This window comes from Mobula hypostoma, chromosome 4 (assembly GCF_963921235.1).
Source record: "Mobula hypostoma chromosome 4, sMobHyp1.1, whole genome shotgun sequence".
NCBI lineage: Eukaryota > Metazoa > Chordata > Chondrichthyes > Myliobatiformes > Myliobatidae > Mobula > Mobula hypostoma.
In genome coordinates, this window is record NC_086100.1 from 128,480,149 (window position 1) to 128,495,379 (window position 15,231).

The 15,231-nt window shown below is 40.6% G+C and overlaps 2 protein-coding genes across 10 annotated transcripts in view; one reads left to right on the forward strand and one right to left on the reverse strand.

Moving 5' to 3' along the window:
- Positions 1-15,231, reverse strand: part of idua (alpha-L-iduronidase) — a 175,221-nt gene that overhangs the window by 103,149 nt on the left and 56,841 nt on the right. The gene's annotated exons all lie outside the window — the stretch shown is intronic.
- Positions 1-15,231, forward strand: part of slc26a1 (solute carrier family 26 member 1) — a 125,493-nt gene that overhangs the window by 65,459 nt on the left and 44,803 nt on the right. Inside the window, exon 1 of one of the 8 annotated variants that reach the window (XM_063046502.1) lies at positions 9,892-10,006. The exons of 5 other annotated variants lie outside the window; for them this stretch is intronic. The gene's annotated coding sequence lies outside the window, so the exon portion shown is untranslated. Of the gene's footprint in view, positions 1-9,891; positions 10,007-15,231 lie in introns of those variants that run through there. 2 more of the 8 variants (XM_063046513.1, XM_063046508.1) reach the window with 2 other exon arrangements.

Below are 15,231 nucleotides of genomic sequence, written 5' to 3' on the forward strand. Positions count from 1 at the left end.
CAAAGCCAATGAAATGCAGTTAGCATCTAACCAGAAATGCAAAGAATAGTGTTATTTACAAAATAACTGTGAATAAAAAGTAAGTGCTACAGCACACAAATATAAAAGTACTGAGACAGTACAATATGGTTGCAATGCTGCTTAGTGCTTTATGTTTCTTTCATCTTTCCTGCTAAGAGTACAGTTTGATCAATCAGGCCACGTGACATACTTGATATTTTTATCCATCATTAGATAACTGGTTCTACATCATTTTGTATACCAACATTTTTTTCAATAGAGCTATTAAAATACATTGATAACTTACATTCAACTGTGATGTTTCAATATTTGCAATGTAAATCACTTATATTTGCTCAAGATGTTGAAATAATACTTTATGATATGTATCTGTGAAAATTATTGGTTTACAGATAATTCATTATGTTGCTGAAAAGATATAATCAGTATTTAGATAAGACCAGGATTCACCACACAAAAGATAAATCTTTATTAACCAGACATACCAAAGTCTGCTGAGATAGGACTTCAATACCTGTAACCAAGAACTAAGAAAGAGGGATACAGGATAAGATAATCAAATGAACAAGCCTTTATTTCTAAATCGAGTAGAAGATTTTCATGGTAAAAGATAACATAATGAGTATGCCAGATTTACAGTTTCAATACTGCATTGAAAATAAGTAATTTTGTAATTTAGATCACATTAAAGTGGATGGGGGTTTCACATCTTTATAAGCAGAGTGGGCATTCAGGTATTTAAAGCAGCTGGGAGCAGGTTGAGGATGGATGAGGGTACAGTCCTTTCAAATGTAATTGTCATTAGCAGATTGGGTAAAGTGTGATCCACAAGATAAATAATGAAATTCCAAAGTCTACGGCCCTGGTTTTAATTCAATCCAAATGCAGGGTAATGTTAACATAGGGGCAAGGGCTCTAATCCCTGTGATCCAGTTGTATAGCCCTGGAAATAACCTACTTCTCTGCAATGATAAGTAGGTCACCCTTAAGGATGGACAAAGATGGCCCTGTAAATATGCAGCCCTGAGATTTTTAAAAACAATGAATATCCAGATGTTTCTGATACAGTGCTGAGGTTACAAACAGTAGACAAAAGAAAAGGCTCAAGTGGAAGAGAAACGCTGGTATTGCCCCACTAGCCCAAAAGTCTATTTCTGTTTCTGTGTGATTTTATCTTACTTTTTGCATGTATTCATCTTTCTTTACTGTATTTCCCTGTACAACATTTAAAAACAAACTTAAAATTTAGCAAAGTCATTCTATTCCATTTCATTTCAACAATATCAGATGCCACCAGGAAGGCAGATTTAAGGACCCCCCCATCACCCAGGACATGCCCTCTTCTCATTGCTACCATCGAGGAGGAGGTACAAGGGCCTGTAGACACATACTCAACATTTCAGGAACAGCATCTTCCCCTCCACCATCAGATTTCTGAACAGACAATGAATCCATGAACGCCACCTCTTTTTTTTCCCTTTTTTTGCACAACTTATTAAATTTATCTATATAGAATTCTTTTTGCAATTTGTAGTTTTTTAAAATTACAATATTGCAATGTACTGCTGCTGCAAAACAACAAATTTCACAATGTGTCAGTGATATTCACTCCACTCTCATTCCACTCACACTTACAGTGCATTGCCCTCCACTTGCTTCACACCAATCCCACCCTTACCATCAAACCACAGACAAAGGGGGTGCTGTTGTAGTTGGTGGACTGACCTCTACACCTTGCTGATGCCAAGCGGCAACTCTCAGACACCTCCTCTTTCTTCTCCCATAATGACTTTCAATTCCCTGGCCCTGACCACCTCATTTTCACCATGGATGCCCAGTCCTTATACACTTCTATCCTCCATTAAAAAGGCCTTAAAGATCGCCGCTTCTTTCTCAACAAAATAATCAACCAGTTCCACTTCACCACCACCTTCCTCCGTCTGGCAGTACAGGTCCTCAACTTCAACAATTTCCCCTTCAACTCCTTCCACTTTCTCCAAACTCAAGGAGTAGCCACGGACCCCTGCATGGGCCTAGCTATGTCTGGCTTTCCACTGGCTATGCAGAACAGTCCAAGTTCCAACCCTTCCCTGGTAATGTCCCCCAACTCTTGCAATCTTAAATTGTTGCTTCACCCATGCTAAGCTCGGCAATTTCATCAATTTTGCCTCCAACTTCCACACTGCCCTTAAATTCACTTGGTCCATTTTTAACACTTCTCTTCCCCTTTCTTGATTTCTGTCTCAATCTCTGGAGACAAACTGTCTATTGACGTCTTTTATAAAACTACTGATTCTCATGGCTATCGTGACTATACCTCTTCCCACCCTGTCTCCTGTAAGCATGCAATTCCCCTTTCTCAGTTCAGTTGTCTCTGCTGCATCTGTACCCAGGATGAGGCTTTCCTTTGCAGGATATCAGAAAAGTCCTTCTTCAAAGAATGGGGTTTCCTTCCACCACTACTGATGCTGCCCTCACCCAAATGCTTCACCTGTCCATTAACTTCCTCCCTTACCTCCATTCAGGGCCCCAAACAGTCCTTCCAGATGAGGCAACACTTCACCTGCGAATCTGCTCGGTTGTCTATTGCAGGGGTCCCCAACTTTTTTGTGCTGCGGACCGGTTTAAGATTGACAATATTCTTGCGGACCGGCCGACCGGGGGGATAGGGTTGCCAGCGGACAAGAGTAGTGTTTGCCCCGAGAAAGACTACAATGACCATGAAGCTTTGCACGGGCACCAGTGCGCATGCGTGTACCTGCCGATATTATTCTCTGCAAACCGTTTTTGGCGATTCTGTTCGGGGGTGGGCGTTGTTAATCACGACCGGAATATTGGTAATAAGTGGCTAATACACTCAATTTCGTTTCTAAAAGGATTTATCTAACGAGTTTAATATTAGACACACAGCGCTTATTTTCCTCGCATGAATATAGTGATAAGTCAATCATCAGGGGAGGACGGGGAGCTTGAAGTTAGTGTTGAAAGAACTTCCAGTAGAAGTGGTAGAGGCAGGTTCGATATTATCATTTAACGAAAAATTGGATAGGTATATGGACAGGAAAGGAATGGATGGTTATAGGCTGCGTGCAGGTTGGTGAGACTAGGTGAGAGTAGCGTTCGGCATGGACTAGAAGGGCCGAGATCGCCTATTTCCATGCTGTAATTGTTATATGGTTATATAAGTCACTTATAATAGCATCATAACATTTTAAGTAACATTTGGATATTAAATATACAGCGCATATTTTCCTCGTATGAACATGTAAAATCATTGCAACGCACCAATATCGCTGAATCAGTGGGAGCCCTGGGTTTGTTTCCCTGCAACAAGATGGTCCCATCGAGGAGTGATGGGAGACAGCAATACTCAAACGGGGTTCCTTATGTCCAATCTATTCCGCAATTTAGTTTTCGTTGCATTCATCGCAGAGATATGTTGGAAATGGAAGCAATGTTTTCAGTGCTTCCGTAGCTATCTCAGGATATTCAGCCTTGACTTTGATCCGGAATGCCGGCAGAGATGTTATGTCAAACACACTTTTCAGCCCGCCGTCATTTGCAAGCTCGAGGAGTTGATCTCCTTCCCGTGCTGACATGGATGACGCGCGGGTAATGACCTCGCGTGCGTAATGGTTCAACAGTGGGCGTGACAGGGAATGAGGAAAGGTGGCGCTGACTCATATCGCTAAATCATATCGTTTCGCCGCGGCCCGGTACCGGTCCGCGGCCTGGTGGTTGGGGACCGCTGGTCTATTGTATCCGGTGCTCCTGATGCAGCCTCCTCTACGTTGGTGAGATCCGACGTAAAGTTGGCGGACCACTTCGATGTGTAACTCCGCTCCATCCGCTAGTAGCACAACTTCCCGGTGGCCAACCATTTAAACTCCCATTCCCATTCTGACACGTTAGTCCATGACCTCCTCTTTTGCCATGATGATGCTACTGAGGTTGGAGGAGCAACACCTCATATTCTGTCCAGGCAGCTTCCAACCTGATGGCATGAACATCGATTGTTTTCCTTCTCCTATTCCACACTCTGACCTCTTAGCTCTGCTCCTCATCTGCCTATCACCTCTTCCTGTTGCCCCTCCTTCTACTCTCCCTTTCTCCCATGATCTGCTGTTCTCTCCTATCAGATTTCTTCTTCTCTAGCCCTTTACCTTTCCATCCACCTGCCTTCACCTATCACCTTCCAGCTGTCCTCTGTCACCTCCCCCTATGTTTTTGTTCTGGCAACTTCCTCCTTCCTTTCCAGTCCTGAAGAAGGGCCTCAGCATAAAATGTCAACTGTTTATCCATTTCCATAGATGCTGCCTGACCTGCTGAGTTCCTCCAGCGTTTTGTGAGTGTTACTCCAGAGTTTAGATTTCGGATGTCAACATTAGTATTCATTTTAGGGCAAAGTTGAAGTGGAGGCATCAGTAGTTTACTGGGTGCAAACCTACCCTGTCCCTGAAGACCATATTGTCACTTTTGAATTTAGATTCATTCCAGTTAGATGTGCTAAAAGATGTGCTAAGAAAATGTGTTTGGTTCTAACACAATGCACAGGGGCCTGCAAAACATGAAATTTGCTAAATTGGTGAAATCTGCTCTAAAATATGTCACTAGTAGTCTTCCTTTCTTTCAGGTTCAAATGCTAAAATGTGACGCACAATTTCTAACAATTGCTACATCTTTGCCCCGGTGGTTATAGGAAACGGGCTTTGTCATCTGTGGCACGGAGAGAAGGGAAACATGGGATAGGGGCACAGCCTTCCTCTCTTTGGTCTCACCCAACGCCTCACTTTGTGCCAAAGTACACATTGCATTTTGCAGCCAGATTGAGAGCAGGCACTCAAAACACAAAGAACCGATCCAGTGCAGATGTCAATCAACGATCAGTCCAGCTGGCACAATGAGCAAGTAAAATATTGACATCCCAGCAGGTTCGGTTCAGTGTTCATGTTTTGTTGCAGCTCTAACTCATTGAATTACAGTCAGTGGAAACATATTTGCATTAATTTTGATCTATGATGATAAAATGAACATCTTGTAATTGATACTGTTGTCACTTGTGTGAACCACACCAAGAACACTCACTGATAAGGGGTGCTATCAATTTCCCCATGGATGACATTTTATAGCAAAATAGGCACAATTATGTTAAAAAATCTGCAGAATATATTTTATTCACATTTTTCATTTTAACATGGACACAAATGAATCAAGTTTCTCAGCATGAGTTTTGACCCATTGTCAATAAGTTTTGACAATAAGTCTCTGTCTTATTCCATTGAAGTGAATAGAACTTGGTCTTTATCTTTTTCAAGCTTAACACTTTATCAAATGGCCACTCGTGTACTTTAATTATTGTTTAAGATTTGCTTGACTTGCTGAATGTTTCCAGCATTCGCTACTTTATTTTGCTTTTCCTTCACTGATGCTGCCTGATTCTTGCCATTTAACCAACTTCCTGTACGTCATTGCTCTGTTTCAGTTACTTTAATCTTCGGCTGTCTCTGCATTATCAATCCTGAACTCTGCTCTACTCCCTTTTAAAAAAATTATCTCTAAACTGTCGCAAGTATATTGTTTCTGGGCTCAGTTTAAAGTCATTTACACTTTATCATTGGGACTTTGGTAGACCAATTAAAGTGTTTGCAGAAAGTTTCCTACTGTATACCTTGAACTTCTGAATCTAAGAGATATTTTGATCAGCATTAACTGGCTCATTTTGGAGTAATCAATAGGCAGTATTTGTGATGAGACTTCTTATTACAATATTATACATGTTTCCTGATTGCCTTTTATATGCTGACCTTCCCCTGAGTTGGAAAAAGAATATTAATAATTGACATGCATTCAACTTTGAAATACATTACATTTATCTTTTAAATACATACTTTTGATAAAAGAATAATTATAGTCTTTTAATTATCTGAGATTGTAATCTAGGCTAACAGTTATGCAGAACCAAGTGCTGCATTGTTAGAGATTCAGCCTACTCAATTAGATAGTTCGGCACTGCCACCGAAACTTGCCTTTTTTTAAAATTCAAGATTTATTTTCTTATCTGAATTTAAATTTTCCAGCTGCCTTTTAAGCTTATGGTTCTGGTTTCGGAGACATGTCTTCTAGTCCACTACCTTAACTTTTACATGACTATACAGTACTTAAAACAACACAAATAATTAAATTGTAAAGTAGCTCAATCAAAATTTAAAAAAAAATAAGTAATTTACTTTCCCCTTAGCCAGTAAAATCTTTAATCTGCCATTCTCACTGAAACTGGTGAGATCATGCATCCTATGTCCAATCTGACACTGACTTAGATGGGCCAGGCCAAAGGAGCCATTAGGTTCAGTAGCCAAATGCATGAAACTTTGGAATGGATGTCAGAAAGCTTACATCAAGTTCAGGTTCAAGTTTAAGTTTATTGTCATGGCCATTCATGGGATGTGGCTACGTTGATAGTCAGTGAAGAGAAGATGAAATTTCTGATCCATACTGATTGTGATCTCCCAGATCCAATTGCAGAAGGAAATATAGAGCCCTGGGAAAAAGACACTGGCTGTCCATCTTATCTATGCATTTCTGATATACCACTATCAAGTCACCTCTCATTCTCCTTCACTCCAACGAGAAAAGCCCTAGCTCATTCAACCTTTCCTCATAAGACATGTACTGCTGGAAGCCAATATATCCATCAAAGGCACAAAGATTTTAAATGATCTTTGTCCGTGTTTCAATGAATCATCTATTAGTTAACAATGGGATCATGGACAAAAGAGATTACTGCATTGCAATCCTGAAGATTCTAAGGGTGATCACCCTAGGATCTTCTATTTAGGAAGGTAGTAATCTCTTCAGAGAGTATAGAACCAAGGAGCATAGTTTCAGAATAATACATCTATTTCATATAGAGAAAAAGAATTGGCAGAGAAGGCCTGAGGGGCTGTTTGCCCAAAGCTTCTTGTATTGTTATGTTCCTACTGTATCTCAGGAGCCTCCTGACAATGAAGGGTGACAGCCATGATGAAATTTGCCAATGACTTTTGCATAGCAGCACAGCCACTGGCCAACTGAGAAATAGAGTGCTTGAAGATTAAGAGCAAGCAGAATGCTTATGATATACCTTGCCAAGTGAGTGATTTCTGTCTTCCATTATGCTTTGAGATTTGGACTACTTGCAATAAGCACCTCAAGCCCTCCAGAACTATGAACTGGATAAGCAAACCAAGATGTCGAAGCACTATTTCGACGGCACTAAGAAGCCCATACCCCTTCGCTGGGAGTACAAAGGAGCCCTGGGAAAACAGCAGAAGGAGCAGATAATTCACTTACCCACTATGTCAAGCATCTCCAGTCCCACCTGTGGCAGGATACAGATCTGATCTTGGCCCATCAGCCATCTCAGAATCTGCAGATCTGGAATGGAAGCAAGTCATCCTTGACAGTTACAGACCGTCTAAAAGATGAAGATTTTTCTGTGTGAGACCAGGTGCTAATAGAAACTTTTGCTTATCTACTAGTAAAATAAACAACAGGTGAAGTTCGTAAGTTAGAAAAGGTGACATCCTGAACAGTCTAACAGTAAGAATTAACAGAAGGATTTGAGTGGTTGGAAATGATCAGATTTACAAAAGAAAACTGCTTGAGGAAGGCATCGGGGAGTCAAGGAATGATTACTCTGGTAGCAGTTCACGGGCCTACCTAGAGAATATGTAAACAAGAGGAAATCTGCAGATGCTGGAATTTCAAGCAACACACATCAAAGTTGCTGGTGAACGCAGCAGGCCAGACAGCATCTCTAGGAAGAGGTACAGTCGACGTTTCGGGCCTAGACCCTTCGTTAGGACTAACTGAAAGAAGGGCTAGTAAGAGATTTGAAAGTGGGAAGGGAAGGGGGAGATCTGAAATGTTAGGAGAGGACAGGAGGGGGAGGGATGGAGCCAAGAGCTGGACAGTTGATTGGCAAAAGGGATATGAGAAGATCATGGGACAGGAGGCCCAGGGAGAAAGAAAAGGGGGAGGGAGGGAAAGCCCAGAGGATGGCAAGGGGTATAGTGAGGGGGACAGAGGGAGAAAAAAGAGAGAGAGTAAAAAAATGTGTGTATATAAATAAGTAACGGATGGGGTACGAAGGGGAGGTGGGGCATTAGCGGAAGTTTGAGAAATCAGTGTTCATGCCATCAGGTTGCAGGCTATATTGGCGAGACCCGATGCAGACTGGGAGATCGTTTCACCGAACACCTACGCTCTGTCCGCCAGAGAAAGCAGGATCTCCCAGTGGCCACACATTTTAATTCCACGTCCCATTCCCTTTCTGATATGTCTATTCACGGCCTCCTCTACTGTAAAGATGAAGCCACACTCAGATTGGAGGACAACACCGTATATTCCATCTGGGTAGCCTCCAACCTGTTGGCATGAACATTGACTTCTCAAACTTCCGCTAATGCCCCACCTCTCCCTCGTACCCCATCCGTTATTTATTTATATACACACATTCTTTTTCTCTCTCTCCTTTTTCTCCCTCTGTCCCTCTCACTATACTCCTTGCCCATCCTCTGGGCTTTCCCTCCCTCCCCCTTTTCTTTCTCCCTAGGCCTCCTGTCCCATGATCCTCTCATATCCCTTTTGCCAATCACCTGTCCAGCTCTTGGCTCCATCCCTCCCCCTCCTGTCTTCTCCTATCATTCTGGATCTCTCCCTCCCCCTTTCAAATCTCTTACTAGCTCTTCTTTCAGTTAGTCCTGACGAAGGGTCTCAGCCCGAAACGTCGATTGTACCTCTTCCTACAGATGCTGCCTGGCCTGCTGCATTCACCAGCAACCTTGATGTGTGTTGCTGGAGAATATGTGTCTGTTCAAGCTGTAATTTGAAGTGTGTTCCTAGCAATGATTCATATGGAACTGTGGCACTTGAAGCACTTCACAAACTAGATAACCTACATATCAGTATCAGTGATTGTCATCTCTCCGAATATAGAAAGAAGCAAAATAATCAATAAACCTTTACCCTACTTTAGTACTTTTCAACAAAGCTACAGAGGTATTGTAAGTGACCTTGGGAAATTCAATCAACTAATTCCCATTATGTAATAGTTTTGCTGTAAAGTTGAGGGTGTGGCAGAGCAGAGTTTATCATATATCAACAAAGATAATCTGCTCAAATATACAACTTCTAAGTTTGTGCTTCATAACAAGCTGTCAATAACACAGAGGACTGCAATGAATTGTACAGTGGGAAATGAAGCACCAGGAGAGACCTTAAAGGTGGTGAAGTTATGTAAATTTCTATTTCATTTTTACTGGACCACAGTGAAGACTACTGCACAAAGTTCTGAGTGCTATGGGAGTTGCAAGGGTTCAGAAAGGAATTTACTCCTTTTGTCTCGAAGATAATTATGGATGGACAATAAATGCTGGCTTTGCAGCAATACCCATCACTTGAATATAAACAAGTAAAGGAGTAAATATGGTGCTATAACTGGGAGTCAAAAGGTATCTAATATTTATGGGCAAGAACATTTAATAGCAAAAGACCTTCTTTCATTTATTCAGAATCTAATTGCATAGCAATGAAAGCTAATGAAAACTCCCTGTAAGGATTGAAATTGCAATACACCTTAGAAATGCTGAAATAACCAAACTGTGAAACCACTGCAGAAAAATGCAGTTAATCATTGAAAATCATGACTAATGTCTATTCAAGCAATTTGAGCCCCTTGGGAGGTCGTTGAGAGCACATATTTTAAGGGAACCTCTCACTCAAATTCAATGTTTTACTTTTTGTTAGTTAAATTACAATCCTTCACTTGTTTATAACATTTAGAAGAAAATCTAATATTCAATAGCACCAAAGGATGATCTATAAATACTGCAGAACCGTTTAAGTTTTGCATATATTGAGGAAAGCCAATTGTGTTCCCTTCAGATTTGGTGAATTTACCAAAAGTAAAATCAAGACATTAATTGCCATAATCTATATTGTTTAGGTAAGAACTCTTCTTTATTACCTTAGATTCTTTTCAGCAATGAGAGCAATAATTAAAAAAGGTATTATAGAAATTGTTAGCTAAAATGGAAAATTAAAAGCAGTTTATATGATTAAGAAGAAAAAAAACACCAGAAGTTATGCCAACTAATAACATTACTGACCATAAAGTGGCAAGACGAGCACTGAAGGACTTCCTAGTAATTGTTATCAGTCAAGAAAGAAACTAATTAAAACATGTTTGAGTAAAAGGTTGCTGTTGACTGTTTTCAGGTGGCACGTCAGAATTCATATACAGTACTTTGTGATGTAGAGACAGTCAAGCCACCATTTGTGGTATATATTACAAGCTACTTAATTAATTACTGGAATAGACATCTGAACATATAATTCAATATTAAAGAAAAAAGACAAATAATATGACAAAGTAATTTTGGACAGTCATTTTAATTGATTTTTCTGGACAAATTCTGATTTAAAAGAAAGTGTTTATAAAGATGAGAAAAATCTTGGTTATAGACAGAGTTTTAAGAATTTACAATGCAGAAGAAAAAGGTAATGACTGATATCTTCAGGTTAGTAATTTCAAGGCATTTGGTCTGGATAGCTATGGGCAAAGCAGTTTATGGAAAAGCAAAGGAAATTTTAGATATTTTAAGTATGTGAACTGGTAGAGTGCAGGACTAGAGAAGGCAAAGCAAATAGTAAAGGGTACTCATGGAAAGAAGACAACAAGCTTGGTTCCACTGTGCTAAAATTGCCTCTGTACGTTCTTCAACTGCATGGTATTTTTGCTGATGTATTGTGTCCTGAAGAATATATTAATGGAGCTAATGGAGAGTGATTGACAATTTCCTTGCTTTGATATATTAATTTTTTGTTTATAAAGCTAAGGATCATGTATGTTTTAATTTGAATAGCAGTGTTATTAATTTGTTTTGCCAAATTCAAGGATTTATGAATGGGAATACTCAAGTTCTTTCCATTCTCGTACCTCCTTCAAAACTGCCTCATTTAGTTACACTGCCTTCCCTCTGTCTCCATTCAAAATGAGTTCAACTTCACTCTATTAAATTTCATCCAGCAAATTTCAATAGTCCCATTCAGTACTTATCTTGAAGTCTGTTGCTATTTTCACTGTCATTTCTTTTATTTTCCAGTTTTATACATCAGTAAATGCCTTTGAAAATCATTCAAAAGTTCAAATATATGTTAAAAGGAACTGTATTCCTAATACCAACCACTGACATATACCAGACTCCATTATTCACAAACATATCCATTATCTTGGTTTCTCCTTCTTTAACTAATTTTCCTTACACACTGCCAAACCACTTTAATCCCATTCAGTTTGATGTGTTTAACGAGCCTATCACATACTTTTACCATTACTTATTCATTATATGTTGGAAAGATAGAAAGTATTTATTTAGAGCGAGGATCACTGATAAACAGCAGCACTAAACCTGTGCCATGAGGTTAAACTACGCCCATTCATTCTAGTGTTGTCTGGACGTAGTATTTGCTTGCAATGCATATTTTAAGTGCACTGTAATCATTTCCCTTGGAAATGCATAGTTTACAATGATTAATAGCCAGCATTACACAAATATGCTACTAGGAAGTTTAATCATCTGTGATTCTCTGTACAGTATTATTTCACAAATACACATGGTCTGGGCTTGAGGCTTGAATCTTTTCTTCGTAAATCTTAGCAGACCCCAGGCTGCAAAATGGCACTGCACAGAAACAGCTTCCATGGTGATGGGGATACCGTTTTGATTAAATCAAATTAAAGAGACTAGGAGAGAAGAGGTTAGTTCACAACAGGGGGATGGGAACCAGTGCAGAGAGACAAAGGGGTGTAAAATGAGGGTAGAAGCAAAAAGTAGTAAGGTGAAAAGTAAAAGTGGCAGGCCAGCAAATCCAGGGCAAAAATCAAAAAGGGCCACATTTCAACATAATTGTATAAGGGCTAAGAGTGTTGTAAAAGCGAGCCTGAAGGCTTTGTGTGTCAATGCAAGGAGCATTCGTAACAAGGTGGATGAATTAAAAGCGCAGATTGTTATTAATGAATATGATATAGTTGGGATCACAGAGACATGGCTCCAGGGTGACCAAGGATGGGAGCTCAACATTCAGGGATATTCAATATTCAGGAGGGATAGACATGAAAGAAAAGGAGGTGGGGTAGCATTGCTGGTTAGAGAGGAGATTAACGCAATAGAAAGGAAGGACATTAGCCGGGAGGATGTGAAATCGATATGGGTAGAGCTGCATAACACTAAGGGGCAGAAAACGCTGGTGGGAATTGTGTACAGGCCACCTAACAGTAGTAGTGAGGTTTGGGATGGTATTAAACAGGAAATTAGAAATGCATGCAATAAAGGAACAGCAGTTATAATGGGTGACTTCAATCTACATATAGATTGGGTGAACCAAATTGGTAAGGGTGCTGAGGAAGAGGGTTTCTTAGAATGTATGTGGGATGGTTTTTTGAACCAACATGTCGAGGAACCAACTACAGAGCAGGCTATTCTAGACTTGGTATTGAGCAATGATGAAGAGTTAATTAGCAATCTTGTCGTGAGAGGCCCCTTGGGTAAGAGTGACCATAATATGGTGGAATTCTTCATTAAGATGGAGAGTGACATAGTTAATTCAGAAACAAAGGTTCTGAACGTAAAGAAGGGTAACTTCGAAGGTATGAGACGTGAATTAGCTAAGATAGACTGGCAAATGACACTTAAAGGGTAGACAGTGGATATGCAATGGCAAGCATTTAAAGGTTGCATGGATGAACTACAACTATTATTCATCCCAGTTTGGCAAAAGAATAAATCAAGGAAGGTAGTGCACCCGTGGCTGACAAGGGAAATTAGGGATAGTATCAATTCCAAAGAAGAAGCATACAAATTAGCCAGAAAAAGTGGCTCACCTGAGGACTGGGAGAAATTCAGAGTCCAGCAGAGGAGGACAAAGGGCTTAATTAGGAAAGGGAAAAAGATTATGAGAGAAAACTGGCAGGGAACATAAAAACTGACTGTAAAAGCTTTTATAGATATGTGAAAAGAAAAAGACTGGTTAAGACAAATGTAGGTCCCCTACAGACAGAAACAGGTGAATTGATTATGGGGAGCAAGGACTTGGCAGACCAATTGAATAATTACTTTGGTTCTGTCTTCACTAAGGAGGACATAAATAATCTTCCGGAAACAGTAGGGGACCAAGGGTCCAGTGAGATAGAGGAACTGAGGGAAATACATGTTAGTAGGGAAGTGGTGTTAGGTAAAATGAAGGGATTAAAGGCAGATAAATCCCCGGGGCCAGATGGTCTGCACCCCAGAGCGCTTAAGGAAGTAGCCCAAGAAATAGTGGATGCATTAGTGATAATTTTTCAAAACTCTTTAGATTCTGGACTAGTTCCTGAGGATTGGAGGGTGGCTAATGTAACCCCACTTTTTAAAAAAGGAGGGAGAGAGAAACCGGGGAATTATAGACCGGTTAGTCTAACATCGGTGGTGGGGAAAATGCTAGAGTCAGTTATCAAAGATGTGATAACAGCACACTTGGAAAGCGGTGAAATCATCGGACAAAGTCAGCATGGATTTATGAAAGGAAAATCATGTCTGACGAATCTCACAGAATTTTTTGAGGATGTAACTAGTAGAGTGGATAGTGGAGAACCAGTTGATGTGCTATATTTGGATTTTCAAAAGGCTTTTGACAAGGTCCCACACAGGAGATTAGTGTGCAAACTTAAAGCACACGGTATTGGGGGTAAGGTATTGGTGTGGGTGGAGAATTGGTTAGCAGACAGGAAGCAAAGAGTGGGAATAAACGGGACCTTTTCAGAATGGCAGGCGGTGACGAGTGGGGTACCGCAAGGCTCAGTGCTGGGACCCCAGTTGTTTACAATATATATTAATGACTTAGATGAGGGAATTAAATGCAGCATCTCCAAGTTTGCAGATGACACGAAGCTGGGCGGCAGTGTTAGCTGTGAGGAGGATGCTAAGAGGATGCAGGGTGACTTGGATAGGTTAGGTGAGTGGGCAAATTCATGGCAGATGCAATTTAATGTGGATAAATGTGAGGTTATCCACTTTGGTGGCAAAAACAGGAAAACAGATTATTATCTGAATGGTGGCCGATTAGGAAAAGGGGAGGTGCAACCAGACCTGGGTGTCATTATACACCAGTTATTGAAAGTGGGCATGCAGGTACAGCAGGCGGTGAAAAAGGCGAATGGTATGCTGGCATTTATAGCAAGAGGATTCAAGTACAGGAGCAGGGAGGTACTACTGCAGTTGTACAAGGCCTTGGTGAGACCACACCTGGAGTATTGTGTGCAGTTTTGGTCCCCTAATCTGAGGAAAGACATCCTTACCATAGAGGGAGTACAAAGAAGGTTCACCAGATTGATTCCTGGATGGCAGGACTTTCATATGATGAAAGACTGGATCGACTACGCTTATACTCGTTGGAATTTAGAAGATTGAGGGGGGATCTGATTGAAAAGTATAAGATCCTAAAGGGATTGGACAGGCTAGATGCAGGAAGATTGTTCCCGATGATGGGGAAGTCCAGAATGAGGGGTCACAGTTTGAGGATAAAGGGGAAGCCTTTTAGTACCGAGATTAGGAAAAACTTCTTCACACAGAGAGTGGTGAATCTGTGGAATTCTCTGCCACAGGAAACAGTTGAGGCCAGTTCATTGGCTATATTTAAGAGGGAGTTAGATATGGCCCTTGTGGCTACGGGGATCAGGGGGTATGGAGGGAAGGCTGGTACAGGGTTCTGAGTTGGATGATAGCCATAATCATACTGAATGGCGGTGCAGGCTCGAAGGGCCAAATGGCCTACTCCTGCACCTATTTTTTATGTTTCTATAATTTCATTTTAATTTTGTTCATGAACTACAGCACCCATTTTACCAAGTCTCCCATTGGTTACAAGATTCATATAGAGTGAGAGCAGCAGGTTGCTCCTGTACATGGGGGAATAACGAGTTGGCTGTTGGTGACATTATTCCTGGTGCAACATTGACCTGATGTCAGCCCTGCTCAGTCTGACAACAAAGATCTGACTTACTAGATACGCTACTTACCAGTAACTTACCTAGCACTTAGCTGCAGTAAGATCTAGTCTCCTCCTTAAGTAAGCCTTGCTAGTTAAGTGAAACTTCAAGATTTGGAGGTTTATTTAAGACTGGTTTACACTTGA